Source organism: Haliaeetus albicilla, chromosome 30, assembly GCF_947461875.1.
Source record: "Haliaeetus albicilla chromosome 30, bHalAlb1.1, whole genome shotgun sequence".
NCBI lineage: Eukaryota > Metazoa > Chordata > Aves > Accipitriformes > Accipitridae > Haliaeetus > Haliaeetus albicilla.
The window spans coordinates 2,239,160-2,248,626 of NC_091512.1; the positions used below are offsets into that span (position 1 = coordinate 2,239,160).

Genomic DNA, 9,467 nt, shown 5'->3' on the forward strand with positions numbered 1-9,467 from the left:
ACCTTCCTGATTCGTTAGCACTGGGAGTGCAGATGCTGACAAGCCCTTCTGGGTTAGGAGCAGTTTCAGCTGACAAAGGGAAACACCAGACTGGCCCTTTCCCCCACCGATCCCATGAACCCACTGCTGCAGAGCAGGGCTGCCTTTCAAGAGCCCATGGGCAGAGGCCCTGCTCTTCATTGCACACTCGGCCAGCACCAAGCTGGGCTCCAGCCACAGAGCTGAAGGAAGGTCTCCTAGATATGGAAAAGTGTCTGTGTGTGTGAGAGTGGGAGGGTCTATGGGAAATGGCTTTGATATTGCTCAGAGAATAATGCCCTGACTCTTCACTGTCTTTTTTCCACTTTGACAGCACCCTATTCCCAGAGGATGAAAATGTCCAACAGCAGCTCCATCACCCAGTTCCTTCTCCTGGCATTTGCAGACACACGGGAGCTGCAGCTCTTGCACTTCTGGCTCTTCCTGGGCATCTACCTGGCTGCCCTCCTGGCCAACAGCCTCATCATCACAGTCATAGCCTGTGACCACCGCCTCCACACACCCATGTACTTCTTCCTCCTCAACCTCTCCCTCCTTGACCTGGGCTCCATCTCCACCACTCACCCCAAAGCCATGGCCAACTCCTTCTGGGACACCAGGGCCATCTCCTACCCAGCATGTGCTGCACAGGTCTTTCTGTTCATCTTTTTGATCTCAGCAGAGTACTTTCTTCTCACTGTCATGGCCTATGACCGCTACGTTGCCATCTGCAAACCCCTGCACTACGGGACCCTCCTGGGCAGCAGAGCTTGTGTCCACATGGCAGCAGCTGCATGGGGCAGTGGGTTTCTCAATGCTGTGCTGCACACTGCCAATACATTTTCAGTACCCCTCTGCCGAGGCAATGCTGTGGACCAGTTCTTCTGTGAAATCCCCCAGATCCTCAAGCTTGCCTGCTCAGATGCCTACCTCAGGGAAGTTGGGGTACTTGCAGTTGGTGTCTTTTTAGCTGTTGGGTGTTTAGTTTTCATTGTGCTGTCCTATGGGCAGATCTTCAGGGCGGTGCTGAGGATCCCCTCTGAGCAGGGACAGCACAAAGCCTTTTCCACCTGCCTCCCTCACCTGGCTGTGGTCTCCTTGTTTGTAAGCACTGCTATGTTTGCCTACCTGAAGCCCCTCTCCATCTCCTCCCCATCCCTCGACCTGCTGGTGGCAGTTCTGTACTCAGTGGTGCCTCCAGCCGTGAACCCCCTCATCTACGGCATGAGAAACCATGAGATCAAGGATGCCCTGAGAAAACTAATCACTGGATACTGTTAAGAAGGAATAAACTGCCTGTTGTCTTTTGCATAGGACTCGTATCTCATTACAAACCCAGCCTGTCTTCTGGTGGGTTTTTTACGGTGATTTTTGCTTTTGAGTGTGGTTTTTCATTGCTCTTTTTGCTTTCTTTTACTCATCTGAATGCTTTCCACAAAGAAATGTTTCTTCCTCTGGCTTCTAATTCACACTCTATCCACCTTTTGTGTGCCCCACAGGCTGTGCAAATGAGGACCCATACACTTTGTGTCTTTAACCAAAATAAAGGTGACTTGTTTTTCTGAGATCCTTCCTCCAAGACCTTCTCTGCAGCTGCAGGGACCAGTGCCTGTGTGCAGAGGGGAAGAAGACAAGAGTCCCGGCACAGTACCACTGCCAGGGAGCATCAGCGCTTGGTCTTTCCCGAGCTGCTCTCTTCCCACTTGCATGCTTTCCTTCTGAACCCTTTGCTTGGTGGAAGGCCTGAGTGCTCTTCAAGCATGGTTAGAGTCCTGCTGTGTGGCAGGCCTGTGGCCACAGGCAAGGACAGGCAGTGGGCACTTGTGTGACAGAGCTGGCCTCCATAGCAGCATTTCCATCATACAAGGGGATCTCCTCAGGCCTTGTGCCATGGAGTTCTCCCACCCCTGGGGCTCACCCCTTTCCATCCCCGAGGAGTTGCTGTGTACTTCAGAGGGTCTGGGGCTGTTGGGTGAGTGCCCAGAGCTCTGCAGCACCTTGTGGTGGGCACTGCTGTGGGGCCAGCCCAGACTGGGTTGTGCTGGGGAGAGGGCAGGGGAGGTGGACAGAGGTCAAGGGAAGTGTTAAGAGTTTAGGGTGAGCTGTGTGGGCTGGAAAGTGCCAGGAGAGAACAATATCGGTGTATAGCTTGTAGTGTGTGACCATGCAGGGTGAGAACTGACACTGGGTATTTCTGGTGCACAGGCAGGTCTTGCTGAAAGCATGGAAGACATGCAGGTGTTTGGGAGAGGAGTCTTGTCTGTGCCCTTGGTGGTGTGGACAGATGGCAAAGTTGGCTCAGGGTCTTTGTCACCCCGAGCATCTCTCAATGGCCATTTCCAGCGCTTGCTGGTCACCCCAGTTTTACGAGTGAGTTTTGCTGTGAGGCCACCTCTATCTTCCTGCTGGTCCAACGGCTGGTTTGGGGGAACAGACAGACCTGCCCAGCATCTCTCCTTCCCCAGACCCTGGTGGACCCTGGAGCAGAGCTGTCTGCAAAACCCCATGTAGGACAATGCTGCGGCAGGGCATGGGTCGGCTGCTGGGGAAGCTGCAAAAGTAGGAAGATCATGGCAGAACTGTGATCTGAAGGCCATCATTGGGATCACAATGGTGGGAAGGTGCCCAGCCCTGACTCTCCCCTTTCCCATCCTGTGCCTGCAGAGTGGGGCTGTGGGACCATTTATGGGCAGTAGGGCTGGGCCAGCACTGGGACAGGGCGCTGACAGGGGCCATGAAGCAGCTGCCAGGAGGTGCCATCATGGACACTTGTTCTAAGAATTGTATAGCAGAGGCTAGTCACTGAGGATGCATAGCTATTTTTGTCATGTAAAAGGAAAATTAAAAAGCTTTAGTTCATCATTGAGAACACAAAGAAGTTCCCTTTCAGCAATGTCCTGTTACTGCTAGTAGTAACTAGCAGTAACTAGATAGTTCCACTAATTCCAAAAGGTTCTTGAGAGCTTCTATATTTTTCCTTGGCTCCAAACCTCAGGCTGCTCAGACACGGAAAGTACTACCTCAAATCTCTGCAAACCAAATCTCTCCCACCTGCTCTCATCCATGTTCTTTTATCCCAGGACACTTCTAACCATCACATCAGCAGACTACCCAGTCTCCATTTTTTTATCTGGGTGACATCAGCGTACTCCCTCGCAAAGCCTTTCCTGCAAAAGTCATCTCTACCTGCTGATCCCACTTATATTGCCTCTCGCTATGTACAGCTCCATCTTCCTTCAGCAGAGCTCCGTGGGATGGACAGTTTTCCTGTTCCTTTCATGAGAAGAGGTGACAAACAGGAGAGAATCCTTGCCAGGAAGCCAGAGCCTTGGGTGTTGCTCAGCTGCTTCTTACCGGCACTTCACTCAGGTTCTGTTGTGGTGGCTTTGGTGCTTTTCTGTGGCTACTCTTTCTGCAGAGAAGATCTTAAAAAGAGAATGATTTCATAAAAGATGGTCATAAAGGCCCTGTTGTAGACAACAACGTTTTCCATGAGCTCTGGAGAGAGCCAGGAAGATAGTTAATAAGCTCCAGGAATATGCAAGAATCTCAAGGCCTCTTCTGAAGAGTGAGTGGCTCTGAGCAGCAGTGATGGGCCATGTGTAGGGCTCAGAGAGAGGGTCGAGGGATGTCAGTGAGAAACAAGGAGGTGGCTGATGGCTTTAGCAAATCCTGAAACCCTCTCTGAGGCCAGCAATGGCAAGCAGTGGATGTCTGTGGATGGGGAAAGGAGGAGGTGTGTCCTGGGAAGACGTTAGGAAGGAAGACCCCTCTTCTGCAAGTCTGGGATGAAAGAGATTATTCTATCATATGTGCATGCCTAAAAAATGGAGAAGGCCCGCTGCTGAGGGTGGTTATCATGCCAAGTGAGCTGACCTTGCTCTTTTCCTGCTTCACTTCCCATACTTGGGTGGACCTCAGGAAACATCTATGAGTGTGGAGGATGCACAGACCTCCTGGGGTGAAGTTTCATCACTGCAGGGGAAGAGGGAAGGGTTTGTGAGAAATGTGGTAGTGCAGGGAGAGAGCCCTGCATGTAAGAATTCAGGTGAGCCTGGGGCTAGGACATCTTGGGTGCTAGAGGAATATAAACAAGCCTTTGAAAGAAGCCAGATGGGTTTTGGGGAACTCAGAGTCATTGTCTAACCCTCAGAAAACTACAGCTTTATGTTTGAAGAACAGTGAGGACAGAGAGTTTTAAGTAAACCTTGGGATATCCTAGGGTCAGAGAGAGTTGGGGAAGCAGGGCGGAGAGTTAAAATCTGCAGAGAAACAATCACTGACATAGGACAGTATAGGACAGCCTGTGGTGTGGAAAGCCAAGGGCATTGGTAGGGCTGAGACCCAGAACTGAGGTCCTCGTTCTCTTGGCTAGGGCTGTTGTCTTGTGGGCTGAGTGGTCTCCATGTATGTCAGCACTGGCATGATTGCCTATCTGAAGCCCCCCTCCATCTGCTCCCCATCCCTGGATGTGGTGGTGGCAGTGCTGTGCTCGCTGGTGCCTCCAGTTGTGAACCCTCTCATCTATAGCATGAGGAACAGGGAGCTCAAAAATGCCCTGAGGAAAGTGATTTCACGGGCATTTTTCAATACCAGTAAACGTCCAGTCTTTTTCCACAAGTGACTCCCATAGTACACCCATACTTTGTTTTATTATTGTTGTTATTGCTATTTGGGGTTTCATGTTTGTAGACCAATACTTGGACTTCCCGTACTTCATGTGAAGCATGAACCTCCTCTGTCTCACCTGGAGGACCATACAAATATGTGTCTTTGTAACACTGGGTCCAAGCTGACTCCCTCACAGCATCTCTGTAATAAAAAGGGATCTTCCCTGTGCGCTGCCTGATGGTAGGGCTGTTTTTCCAAGCCTCGTTTCAGGAACAGGCCCAAGATGCTGCACTTCAAAAAGGCCTATTGATCCATGGTTTCAAGGGCAAAAAGCTCATTGTCATCTTGTGACCTGCTAGAGGGGTGGACTTAGGACTCACCTGTTGGTGCCTGGTGACAGAGGAGATGGTGAATGGTCACTGAGATACAAACCCAGTCCTTTCCCACATGTGACAGGGCAGAAGCCATCTTCCAGGAGGGGAATCTGTAGCTGCCTGGATATCCCAAGGGATCTCCATGGGCAGTGTGTGCCTGGGGTGTGACTGGAGCTCCACAGAGTGAGAAATTGCCCAGGTGGAATCACGCAAAAGTGTTAATTCCAGGTATTCAGAGGGAAAGGAGGACTCTCTAATCACAGGACAGGCAGCGGGAACCCATCTGGCACAGGGAAAGGGGCTGGAGAGATGCAAGAGCTGGTTGAGGAGCTCCAGAGCCAGGACTGTCATGGTGCCCTGGGGCATGGGGCTGGTGGGGACAGAGAAGGGGCAAATGCAGTCAGTGTTGGGGATCACCTATCATATGAACACAGAAGAGCCAGAGAGTGAGTGGCCATACAGCCCATCCCTGAGGAAGGACCTTTGCTGCGTGGTCACCCTTGTCTTCCTCCAGGTCTCTAGGATACCCAGCTCTACTGCCATTATTAATACAAAGGGAACCAGTTTCCTACCAACACTCATTACACATCAAGTCCCATAGCTCTTGCCACAGCCAGACTCTCAGCCAAGCCCATTCTCAGACACCTCTGGCTAGATCAGGTGCTTGTCTTGACAGATGGTGAAAATCTCCACTGATAGAGATCTCACCAATGGGCCTGGGTCCTTGCTCCAGTGTTTGGCTCTGAGGGATTTTTCCAAACCACGGCTTTCTCAGCCTCTCCTTGTACACAATGTTCTCCAGGCCCCAACCATCCTTCTGGCCTCTGCAACTTTCTCTCCACTCTGTCAGGGTCTTCCCAGTGCTGGTGAGCCCCATACCAGACACAGCAGTCCTGAGGTGGTCGTCCTGTAGTGGGTTAGCCTTGCCCAACACCCTGACACCCACCCAGCTGCCCAGTCACAACTCCAACTCAAAAGGCCAAAGGGAGAAAATAAGATGGAATAGCTCATGGGTCATGATAAAGACAGGGACATCACTTACTAATTACTGTCACAGGCAAAGAAGAGTTGACTTGGGGAAGACCAATTTAATTTATGCCAAGTAAAAATGTATGGATTGTGAGAAACAATGACAAAATTGTTAAAGTCCATTGCCCTCACACTTTCCCCCAGGCTCAAATTACTCCCTTGCCCCAAATTCTTCTACTCATCGCCGACCCAAAAGAGGAGCATGGGGGATGGTGAAGAAGGGGTTAACAGTCAGTACAAAACAACTCTGCTGCTCCTTCCTCCTCACACTTCTCCCCCTCTTCCAACTTCGGTCTCCTCCACGGGATTCCACAATATTTGTGGTCAAGGCTATGTGGTGTTCATTCCTTTCTGTCTTACTTTTCTCCTTTATACTCACAGAATCACAGACATGTTGAGATTGGAAGGCACCTCTGGAGACCATCCAGTTCAACCCCCTCAGCTGAGGAAGGGTCAGCTGGACTATGTTGCTCAGCACCTTATCTAGGTGAGTATGGAATACCTCCATAGATGGAGACTCCACAACCTCTCCGGGCAGCCTGTTCCAGTGTTTAACCACCCACACAGTCAAACAGTGTTTTCTTGGGTTCAGATGGAATTTTATACCCATTAATAAGATCCCCCTCAGCCTTTTCTTCTCCAGGCTGAACAGTCCCACATCTCTCAGCCTTTCCTCCTAGGAAAGATGCTCCAGCCCCATAAACCAGCTTTGTGGCCCTTTGCTGGACTTCGCTTGAGTAGGTCAACAAGTATGATGCATTGGGCAGCCCAGCACTTGACACAGCACTCCAGCTGTGGCCTCAGCAGTGCTGAGTAGAGGGGAAGGATCACCTCCCTCCCTCTGCCAGCAAGGCTTTTCCTACTGCAGCCCAGGAGGTTGTTGGCTTTGCCATGAGGGGGCATTGCTCGCTCATGCTCAGCTGCTTGTCCTCTGGGACCTCAAGGTCCTTCTCTGTGGAGCTGCTATCTAGCTGGTCGAACCCAGCATCATGTCCACAGTGTGGTCGAATCACAGGCTGTCCTCCCCAAGGGACTTGTCCTTCTTGAAGATGACCTTCACCTCTGGCACAGGTCCCACAGTGCTGCAGCTTCACCTGGGACAGCAAACCCCTCTCCTGCCAGGGCTGCACAGCCCAGGCCTGTTTCTCTCTGGCCTTGGGGACTGCAGCTTTTGCTCTTTGTGGGAACCTTATTCACCATGATGTTACCACCTGCCATCTATTCCAGCAGGCCCCTGCTGAGAAGCAAAGCCTTTCTAGACAAGGGCTCCCATCACTTGGCAGAAGGTTTCCTTGTTACAAGTCTGCCCTTGGCCCTGGTGCCACATCTGAGGTGCTGCAGTCCTAATGGGCATCAAAGCCTACCACCTGGGGCGTGGACAGGGGGAGTGCTGCATACCATGGCAGAGCTGTGACATGAGTGGAATAAGAGCTGAGGTGAGGAAGGACAGCTCCCATGGGTTATTTGGTGAATTGAGACACAACATACTTAGGAGAGACTGACAGAGGAGATGAGAAGTGGGGGATGCCTTGTGTGATGTCAGGGCAGCTCAGATATGTGTGCACATTCTCTATGGGATAGGCAACTGATTAGGTGGGAGCTTCTCTGTGAGTCAGCTTCTGAATAGGCCATCCAGTCTGATGCTCACCTGGACCTGGAACTCCCAGAAGAGGAAGAGCTTGTCAGGGATGTGAAGACTGGAGTCAACCTTGGCCATAGTGACCATGAAATTGTGGTCTCCCAGATCCCCAGGGGTGGAAAGAAGAAGAGTAGCAGAGAGCAGACTCTGCACATCAGGGAATGAGAATTTGGCCTATTAAGGGCGCTGGCAGGTGGGGTCTAAGATGGCAGTGACAGGGCCCTGGGCAGCATCACCTGCGGCTTCCACCCACACCTCTGCCCATGGGCCCAGGAGACGATTGAAGCCTAGGCCTGAGTTTCAGCCCCAGCTTGGTCTATGCTGTAGAGCTACTGGTCTCCAGACACAGCCATAGACACAGCCTTGCCTGTCCATGGACCTTGTTGATTCGGACTTGCAGGCTCACTTCCCACCTTGATTCTTTATGGGTTGCACAATGGAAGGACTCTGTGGCCCTCCAAGTGCCAGAACCCAGCTGAGTCATGGAGGCCTAGGGCCTTTCTGCTTCCTTCCTTCCTTCCTGTCATCACTTGGTCAGGTTTTGGGAGGAGAGGAAGGAAAAGCAGGGGTGGTTTCCAGGTGCCAATGATTGAACTGGGGGAGCAGAGCCATCACATGTGAAATGATCTAAAGGCTACACCAGTTCAAAACTGTTATCTTCTGCTGCAATTTCAGACACCTTAAATCTTCAGCAGGAACCTGGCAGCTCTGAGATCCCTCCATCTCCCTCTCTTGTAGCAATTAAGCTGATAGTGCCCCAGTCACAGGCTTGCTTTCATTTCTGTTTGCAGCCTAAAGCACCCCATTGGTCTGCAGATATGCCAGGAAACTTGCATCAGGAACCCACTCCTGTGGACAAGAAGGTGGATATTCCTAGGAATGTCTAGGAGGTGTGGCATACCCCTAGCTGTGTTCAGGGAAGACCTTGACGCTGCGCAAACACTATTCAGCAACAGCTAAAATGCTGGTGTGTTATCAGCACTGCTTGAGGCACCAATGCAATACATAACACCATAGGGGCTGCTACGAAGAAAGTGAACCCCACCCCAGCCAGACCCGGGACACTTGAACCAGAGTCCCAAAAATGGACACAGTAATGTACAGGTGGTTTGACAAGTGATGGGCAGGGGAGACAATAATTTCCCTCACTCTTTTGGCGAGGCTCCTCTTTCTACTCTCCAGGACACTGCTGGCCACCTTTGCTACCAGGTAGCCCTGGATCGTGTGGATCACTGCTGGATCGTGTTTTGCCTTCTGCCCCCCCCCACCACCAGGGCTATTTCCTCAGAGATGCTCTCTGGCCAGGCAGTCCCCTTCCCCTGCCACTGCAGGGTTTTAGTCTATGCCAGGCGCAGGATCTGGCCTTTGTCTTTCCTGTATCTCACAACGTTCCTGACAGGACAGTCCTTCTGCCTGTTAGGTTCCCCTGAATGGCATCCCAAGGCACAGGAATGGTCCTCCCAATACAGTGCCATCAACAAACATGGTTAGAGTTATATCCTCTGGGTCATGGGTACAGGTGTAACACTGCCCAGCACCCAGGAGAGTCCCTTGTGCAGCCCCACAATGCCCCAATATGTCCCACTGGCCTCCAGGTAGGGTATGACCCCTTCACCACTAGGCTCTCAGCCTCATCATCCAACTGGTGTTATGCCCATCTCTTTGTCTATCCATCCAGACCGAAATGTCCTAACTTGAGCAGAAGAATATTGAGGGAGAATGTGCCAAAAGTCTTGCTGAAGTGGAAGTAAACAACATCCACTGTGCTCCCCTCATGCACAAATGCACTTCCTTCA

General features: G+C 51.5%; 1 pseudogene; it reads left to right on the forward strand.

Annotated features, from left to right (window-relative positions):
* Positions 1 to 375: 375 nt before the first annotated feature.
* On the forward strand, positions 376 to 1,273 carry LOC138682967 (olfactory receptor 14J1-like; annotated as a pseudogene).
* The last annotated feature ends 8,194 nt before the right edge of the window (positions 1,274 to 9,467 follow it).